Below are 9,540 nucleotides of genomic sequence, written 5' to 3'. Positions count from 1 at the left end.
TATAATTATTTTCTTCTTTTGTGATTGTCTTAGCTTTCATTGAGTAGAGGTATTTTCAGTAAAAATTCAATTGGACGCTTTTGTTGCAGAATCGTAATAATCAGTACTAGAGTGAGTATCTGATTTAAAACAATTAGTATCAGGGCGGATTGCAAATTCTCAACAACTGAAGGTAGAGCAAGTACTAAATTCTCAGCAAATGGTATAAGAGCAGTTACCAGATTCTCAACATCCGAATCTTAGTGTAAGTAGATTCTACTCTAATTATAAAGATTTAAATATAACCTAACTCTAATTTGGATAAATTTTATCTCTAACAAATTTAAGTAAAATTCTAGTTAAGTTTGAATTACTGCTAGCTATAGCTATGTTTCATCCTGTGATATGGATGGCCAGAAAGAGTATATTTCAATTAGTTAGGCAATTTGTTCCCAACTAAAAAGCTCCATCTAAGGAGCTTCTGCGTTCTAACTCTAGCCATAGTTTTTGCATTACCAAACAAAAAGCAGGGTTAATTAATATTTTTCGAAACAGTAATAAGCGGGAAGAAGCGCGGCCTTGTTTTTTTTTTTTTTTTAAGAGATAGGTAGCATGCTGCCCACTTCGTTTATTTCATTTAGAAATAAACTTAGCTAGATATGTGAATCAACTAGGATTCGAACTTGGATCTCGGATACCAACCATGTTAAACATAAAAATGATTAAACACCGTTCTCTAACAGCTTAAGCTTTTAGAGTACAACGGTTGTTTCACATGGTATCAAAGAAGGAGGTCCTGAGTTCGAGTCACGCCAGGCTTCTAACAAATTAATTTTCTCTCATTTGATTCAAGCCGACGTCATGGGCCGACTAAAAAGTCTCGAGTCCAGACGTGAGTGGGAGTGTTAAATATAAAAATATTTAAACACCGTTCTCTAACAGCTTAAATTTTTAGAGTACAACGGCACCAAACCCTTTGTCACTTGCTCTAGCACGGCCTTGTTAGTTGTCTCAACGCCATCAAGGACTACAAGTCTATAAGGCTGCGCTGCAGCGAGTCCTCTTCTTCTGAGTTTAGCGAGCCGAATTGTCTTACCAAAGTCAGCTTCAAATATCTTGATCTTGTCAAGATTGCGTGCTTGCTATGCCAGTAGAAACAAAATGTGCAGTCCATAGTTTATCTGGTTGGACTTTTTGTACATGATGTAGCAACTACAAACACATCACCTTCTATTCTTAATTTTGATGTTGACTGACATTTCTTTCTAATGAATATATATAGGGAAAATTCAAACCATTGCCATAGATGTCCAATCACATAGAGTAGAATCACAAAAAGAGAATCAAAATTAGAAAACTACCGGAAGTTCCCAGATTCCATTACCATAATGAACCAGAATAATGCTGTGTATGCATTTAACAAATCTATTAAATTATATGAATCCTCAATATGTTTTACCACATGGCAAGTTTTCCTCACCTTTACTACCATGTGATTCTTTCCCTTCATCAAATTTTTAATTAACATATCTAATTAATACATCTAAAATGGCCTACTACTAAACTTCCAATTAACGTATTTAAATTCTCCATTAATTTTTTAATTAACGTATCTAATTAATGAATTTAAATGGTTCCCTGTCAAGTTTTTCTTCACCTTCACCATCATGTGATTCTTCCCCTTCTCTTCATTAAATTTTTAATTAACATATCTAATTAATACATCTAAAATGGTCTACTACTAAACTTCCCATTAATGTATTTAAATTCTCCATTAAATTTTTAATTAACATATCTAATTAATACATCTAAAATAGCCCACTACTAAACTTTCAATTAATGTATTTAAATGTTCCCCCTGTCATTTATAATTCTCACCATTTTATTTCTAATTAATTTATTACGATCCTTCACTTTTCCTCCACAAGACTTCTAATTAATCCATCTTCGTCAAGTTTAATTTGTTTATTTATTTTAATTATTTTGTATGTACAATTTTGAAATTATCAAAATGAGAAGCTCAAATAACAAGTTGGAGGAAACTGCGAGAAAATCAAGAAGAAAAAAAAGAATGCTCAGGTAATATAGAACTTTTTTTTTTAAAGCAAAGTAGATAGTGATTTTAATTGTTTCATCAGAAAAAATGTAATTGCTAACATTATTTTCTATACACACTTTTCAAAATTATGTTCATAAGAAGTTTTAAAATATTGTCTTAAATAACTTGAATGTACGTACTCTTATTTGCAGTTTAATCCAGTCTTTTGATTCCGATGAAGAAGAGAAGTGAAGATTTTTTCATGAAAACTATCATAAAATCTAATTTCTATAATAATTGAAGGATATTTATTTTTCTTCACCTTCACCACCATGTGATTCTTTCCCTTCTTTTCATCAAATTTTTAATTAACGTATCTAATTAATACATCTGAAATGGTCTACTACTAAACTTTCAATTAATGTATTTAAATTCTTCATTAAATTTTTAATTAATGTATCAAATTAATACATCTAAAATGGCCCACTACTAAACTTCCAATTAATATATTTAAATGTTCCCCCTGTCATTTATAATTCTCACCATTTTATTTCTATTTAATTTATTACGAACCTTCACTTTTCCTCCACAAGACATCTAATTAATCCATCTTTGTCAAGTTTAATTTGTTTATTTATTTTAATTATTTTGTATGTACAACTTTGAAATTATCAAAATGAGAAGCTCAAATAACAAGTTGGAGGAAACTGCGAGAAAATCAAGAGGAAAAAAAAGAATGTTCAGGTAATATAGAAATTTTTTTTTAAAGCAAAGTAGATAGTAATTTTAATTGTTTCATCTGGAAAAATTTAATTACTAACATTATTTTCTATACACACTTTTCAAAGTCATGTTCATAAGAAGTTTTAAAATATTGCCTTAAATAACTTGAATGTACGTACTCTTATTTGCAGTTTAATTCAGTCTTTTGATTCCGATGAAGAAGAGAAGTGAAGATTTTTTCATGAAAACTATCATAAAATCTAATTTCTATAATATTTAAAGGATATTTGAAGGATATGTGTAAGAGACTTTTTTTTATTTTGAACTTTATAGCATGAAGTTTATAGTATGAATTTTAGAATTTGGTAAAATTCTAAAGTTTCTAGACACAATTTATTGACGAATAGTAATATTTTGGAGCCATATAACTTTCATTCCAAATTTTATAATTTAGAAAAATTAGTATTTAGGATTCTAAATATAATTTTGTTTTTTAAAATTTTAAATTTGGGATTTTATTATCTACCCGCCGCATCGCGCGGGTTTCTGCACTAGTATAAATTTTATATTATATTTTGTGGAGACTAATATTTACTTATATATTTTTAATTATTAATACTAAAAATTTAAAATAATTTTTTAAATTTTAGAATTATGGAGTGTAAGATTCATATGCTATAATAGTGTGTAGACATAGTAATTTTTAAGCAAATAATTTGAATTAGTAAGATGTCATCTGCTGTAATAAAAAAAACATAGTATTATTTTTATTTTCTATTTTTAAATAGCAACTACTAGCAGCCCGTACCTTTTATGAAAAATGCTCTTTATGCACCAAAAAATATAATATAAATTTTATGCCATGTATATAAGAATTTAGATTCTTTTAGAACTTTTAATATTATAAAAAAGATATTTTTTACTAAAAATATATTATTTTTTTGAGGGGGAGATAATATGCTATTTGCTTCATTTAGATAGGAATGCATAGCAACCGGACTTCAAACCTGGAACATTAAATATCAACTATCAAATTTTCACCGCTTATGTTAAAATGGTCAATTAAAATGGGCCAATTTGCATAAAAAATTTACAAAATTTGAGATTTTGCAAAACTGAACCGTCTTTTTTGATTTTGTAGATTCGGTCCGAATTTTTAACAAACTGACCAAAATACTCTTATTATTTTTTCTCTCTCCTCTTTCTCTTTCCTTTTTTTTCTCTCCATTTTTTTTTCTCTTGCCGAAAAAGGCAACGGAGGCAGAGGCGGAGGCGGAGGCGGAATAGCCTGCCTCGCCTCTCACCCTCATGCCTTCACCCGCGCACCCCCCGCCTTCCTCATCTCCAACTCCGCCGAGGCCGCGCCGTGACTCATTTTTTTCCCTCTCCGACCCTCCTCCACCGTCTCCGACGACGACGCCTCTCTCGCCCTTCCCCGCCCTTCTCGTCCTCTCCCTTTCCCTCCTCCTCCGTCGCCTCCGACAACGACGCATCTTTGCCGACACCGACGCCAACGCCGCGGAGGTCGCTACGGTGCCACAGCCTCGGAGCGGGGGGTCCTTAGCGGCGTCGTCGCCGGCGCCGTGCCTGTTGGCAGAGAGGGGTGACCAAAAGAAATTGTAAAAGAAGGAAGAAGAAAAAAATAAAAAACAACAAATTATAGAAAAAGAAAGATGAAGATGAAATTACACCGTTAGAATAAAATTGCATTGTTTTAAAAGAACGTTGCACTATTATGGATATAAGTTGCACTACTTAAGATATAAACTGCACCCTTTAAGATAAAAATTATACTCTTTAAACGAAAATTGTACTCTTTGAAAGATATTTACACTCTTTGGGAGATATTTACACTGTTTCTCCTCTTATTGCACTCTTTCAGATGTAAATTGCATCCATTAAGATGAAAGTTGCACTCTTTAAGAGATATTTACACTGTTTCTCGTCTTGTTGCACTCTTTGAGATGTAAACTGCACCCATGTAAGAGATATTTACACTGTTTCTCCTCTTGTTGCACTGTTTCTCCTCTTGTTATACTATTTTTATCTTAAACTGCATCCTTTAAGAGGAGAAACAGTCTAATAAGAGAAGAAATAGTGCAACAAGAGAAAAAATAGTGCAACAAGAGGAGAAACAGTATAAATATCTCTTAAATGAGTGTAGTTTACATCTCAAAGAGTGCAAGAAAAGAAAAAATAGTGTAAATATCTCTCAAAGAGTGCAACTTTCGTTTAAAAAGTGTAACTTTTATCTTAATGGATGCAGTTTATATCTGAAAGAGTGCAATAAGAAGAGAAACAGTGTAAATATCTACCAAAGAGTGTAATTTTTGTTTAAAGAATGTAATTTTTATCTTAAAACTGCCGTTTATATCTTAAGTAGTGCAACTTATGTCCATAATAGTACAACGTTCTTTTAACGGTGCAATTTCACCTTCATCTTTCTTTTTCTATAAATTTTTATTATTGATTTTTTTACTTCTTCTATAATTTTTTTTGGTCACCGCTCTCTGCCAACGGCAACGGCGTCGACGACGACGCTGCTAAGAACAAACCGCTCCTAGGTTGCAGTGCCGCAGCAACCTCCACGGTGTCAGCGTCGGCGTCGGCGTCGGCGTCGGCGTCGGCGTCGGCGTCGTCGAAGATGCGTCGCCGTCGGAGGCGGTAGAGGAAGAGGGAGAGGGAGAGGGAGAGAACGAGAAGGGCAGGGAAGGGCGAGAGAGGCGTCGTCGTCGGAGGCAGGGAAGGAGAGTTGGAGAGGAAGAAAAAAAACAAGAGTCGCAGCGCGGCCTCGGCGATGTCGAAGGCGAGGAAGGTGGGGGGTGCACGGGCGAGGGCAAGGGCGAGGGCGAGAGCATGAGGGTGAGAGGCGAGGCGGGCCATTTCCGCCTCCGCCTCCGCCTCTGCCTCCACCTCCGCCTCCGCTGCCGAGAGAAAAAAAATGAACGAAAAAGAAAAGAGGAGAGAGAAAGAGGAGAGAGAAAGGTAAAAGAGTATTTTGGTCAGGCGGCTGAAAAAACGGACCGAATCTGCAATAGCGAAAAACGTGGTCCGATTTTGCAAAAGCCCAAAATTAATGAATTTTTCATGCAAATTGGCCTTATTTTAATTTATATTATCACAATGAATTAAATTTTGAATTTTTATCCAATTAAGTTGCAATATATTAAAATCAATTGCATCCATCCAAAAACATTAAAATGTGTTGCTACTTATCTCTGATGCTTGATTGAATCGCTGGTTCGAATCTTTATCGACTTTTCCTGTTCATTTCTTACCAGGACGATATTGACACAGTTTTAGTGTCAGGTCCCTGTTGATGCATAGCATCGTATGCATTTGTCTCTAAACACTAAATTTGGGTCAGGCGGATAGTAGTGGTTTAGTAGATCCGTCTTGATTCGAGAGGATCCAGATTATTGTCGCGAAAATTTTGGAGCTTGGCAGAGGAAGAAGGAATTTTGATTATAGTCGCGTTGAAGGTGCGAAAATTGTTACAGAACATTTCTATCGCCTCATGTTGTGGTATAGTTAGGGCTTTGTGTCACTAGTAGTTTTCGGATAGTTGAAAGTTATGGACTCCTGGTGAGTCGGTTTGGTTGTTCTGATTTTGATGATCGACTTGTAAAAGTCGATGTTTCGATGTATTGGTTGTGAATCGGGTTCAGTGTATGAAGGTATCAAGTGCTTGATACTTCGTGATGTTCGCGCTTCCAATCGTTGTTGGTAGTGAATCTTCGATATTTAGCTTTTCTTTTGATATAGTAGATTGGCTGCCAGACAATGTATGTTCAAAAGTTAGGATGAAATACCAATTTACGTGTGGAATTTTTGGATTGAGGTTTAGTTTGCTTAGCTTGTCTTAGGAGAAGCTAAGTATGACATCTTTTGACATGTGCGGCCTTGGATTATTCCTGGCGGTTTTGCCGCAGTTGATTATGTCATTTGATGGGTTTTTACTTTGGTATGGTCTATGTTGATCGCTCTCTCCCTATTGTTGTGTTTCCACAGCTCCCCCCCCCAAGAGTTTTTTAGGGTAGTAGTCCAGCGTTTGTTTCGTAGGTTGAAATCAGTGATTTGAGCTGATTGATTCTGGTGGTTGAGTACTTTGATTGTACGTATGTTGTAGCGTTAAGGTTTGCGACTTGGTGAGCGGTGCAAACTTGCGTTAGCATGCTTTGTCCGGTCATTGGCTTGACAGTGTGCCCTTGGGTTCATAAGACAAGTAATAGGGTGTTGCTGGGAACATCGATCGTAGGAGTCATGGTTTGGACGACCAGCGCAGGGTCTTGTGGGAGGCTAGTGCACTGGAGCATCACCGAGGTTAGTATCGGCAGTTGCGATTAAGCGACCTGTGCATCAAGACTGATGGTGTTATGCGAAGAGCTTTGGTATCTGTTGGTAGGATTAAGTTGAGGAGACAAATTGTCGAAGCTCGATTTGGTATTGTCAGATTGGATCTTTTGATCAGGTGAAGTGAGGTCTTGGACTGATATAGATATCGCATGAGTGATTTTGTTGATGGAGGTATTTGGCAATTGGTGTAGTTATTGGTAGGGGACTGTGGTCTCCAAGTGAGATTTTGACTCAGGTCTATTAGAACAACGTTTCTTATTCGCTGTAGAGTGGTTGAGAAGTTGAGTTGTGTGTGATAGTCGGAGTTTTCGTTTCACGTCACTACGTAAATGTACTCTAGTTTAAAGTGTTGTTTCGTGACTTTTCTACTGTGAACTTGCGACGTAGTCGATGTCGGTTTACGGCTATGCGGACCAGGTAGATGGACTAAATTTCTGAATGTTGTTAATTATCTAGAATTGGCATTTGGGTTCGATATCTTGTCTCGGGACTATTTGTACCGCAGGTTTATAGATGATTGTTAATCCTGAGTGAGTTTTTGGTCGTAGATTTGGGGCTGCGTACGTTTTCCCATCGATTTTAAGTGTGGATCGCCGAGTCCTATTTTTTCCCACTGTCACGGAGATTGATTGTGCAAAATTCATTAAACAATGTAATTTGACAATACTCAAGGGGGTTGATACCAAGTTGGTGAAGTATATCGAATTCATTTCGGTGAGGCTATGTGTCAGTTTCTTGAGGGAAGAAATTATTTTAGGGAGGGGCGGGGATAATGTTAAGGATGAGATTTTTTCAGTGCAAATACTCTCGTTCTGATGATGTTTCGCCCTCGTATTAGATGTTTGTAATTTTATTACTAGCACTCGTCAAGTTTCAGGGAAGAAATAAATAAGCTAAATGTGAGAGAAGTTTCGCCGTTATTGTTTTCACTTAAGTGATAGTAACTCGGTTTTCGAGAAGAAGCCCGGGCAGTAAAGGTGGCTTTCGGCGGGTATCGGACTCCGTTCTTAGCGATCAATAGTCGCTTTTTGATGATTCAGCATATTCTGGAACAAGTCATTGACGGAATTTCAGATTTGTGCCAAGAAATTTTGAAAAGAAGGAGTTTATCGAAAAGAGGGTTTCGACTCTTTGCTTTTCTGTGATTTTAAATCTCACATCGTTGGCTTTGTGACTGGGTTTAGTGAGAGTTGTGTTCTAGTTACTACTGGGTGGATAGGGAATTCAAATTGAATATTGAATTAAGATTTTAGGTTTATTGCTTTCGGTATATGTGCGATTACGGATTATATAGAGAGCGGAATGGGTTCGCGTCGGAATCCGTGACCAAATTCGGACGAAATCAAACATTTAGTTTTGATGCCCACCGACTGCTGAACGCAATGGTGGTGTCGGATCGAAATCCGTACGGGACGCTCTCCGGGAATTACGAGATTTTCGTGAGGGGTCTAAGTAGTGGGCAAAACGGATAGTTAAAATCTGCGAAGAGACTCTTATTTTAATGTGTCGAATTGCGTGCGATCGCATGGAGTGTGGTATGTTAAAATACGCATGTTGTGAGGGAATTGGCGTGTGAGAATATTATCCCCGGAGATATCTTGCAAATGTGCTTATGTAAATAGTAGTTGCACTGGGTTTCTGAGAACCCTAGTTTTAGGCCTTTCTCTCAGCAACCGAGCCTAGCCGCCCCACTTCTCCTGGCCCAACCAAGTCGCGCACGCCGGGAGCATATACCGCGGCGGATGCCTGGCCGACGGAAAAGCCACCGACTCTTCTCTTTTCCTCGGCCACCTCTCCTCCGACTTCGCCGGAAGTCTGCGAAGAAGTTTTTCACTTTGGAGCATTATCTCTGGCCAGGAGGCCCTCTTCGGCGTCCTTCCCCCGCGCCCAGGCCGACCACCTCGGCAGCTGACCGCCGGATACACCTCTGCTCCTCGCCAACTTGCGATAACCAGGCTGAGCAGCTGAACTCTGCAGTCCGCTTACTTCGGCTCTGTCCGCCTGCCAGTCGGCGCGGTCGACTCAGGCAAGCCGCGCAGCTGCGTCACACGACCGTACCGCGCCGCCGCGGCACCGCTGGAATCCTCCTGTGGCGCAGCAGTGTGCCCCGATCGGGCCGGCTCGCTTCGCAAGCGTCCTGTAGCCGCCACCGTAGGGGTGCATTCGCCTTCCCCTGGCCTCCGGCGCCGACACAGTAGCCACCCCGCTTCCTCCGGCCGCCGGCCGCGCCGCGGGGGAAGTCGAACGAAGGAGGGAGTTGGGGGAAGTGGATCTAGGCGCCCGATGCCACGGTTGCAGCCGGGCGGCGCGACCCTCCCGGACTTGGCTTATGTCCACGTCCTGATCGTCGGAACTGCACGCCCTCCTGGGCCGGCGTGCCAACCCTGGTCCCTGGCACTCCGAGCTTTGCTATTGTGTATGTATCACACTGTAGTTAGGGTTCC

Source organism: Ananas comosus, linkage group 15 (assembly GCF_001540865.1).
Source record: "Ananas comosus cultivar F153 linkage group 15, ASM154086v1, whole genome shotgun sequence".
In the NCBI taxonomy this organism is placed as follows: domain Eukaryota; kingdom Viridiplantae; phylum Streptophyta; class Magnoliopsida; order Poales; family Bromeliaceae; genus Ananas; species Ananas comosus.
The sequence above is the reverse complement of the archived record's forward strand: the minus strand, read 5'-3'. Positions refer to the sequence as shown.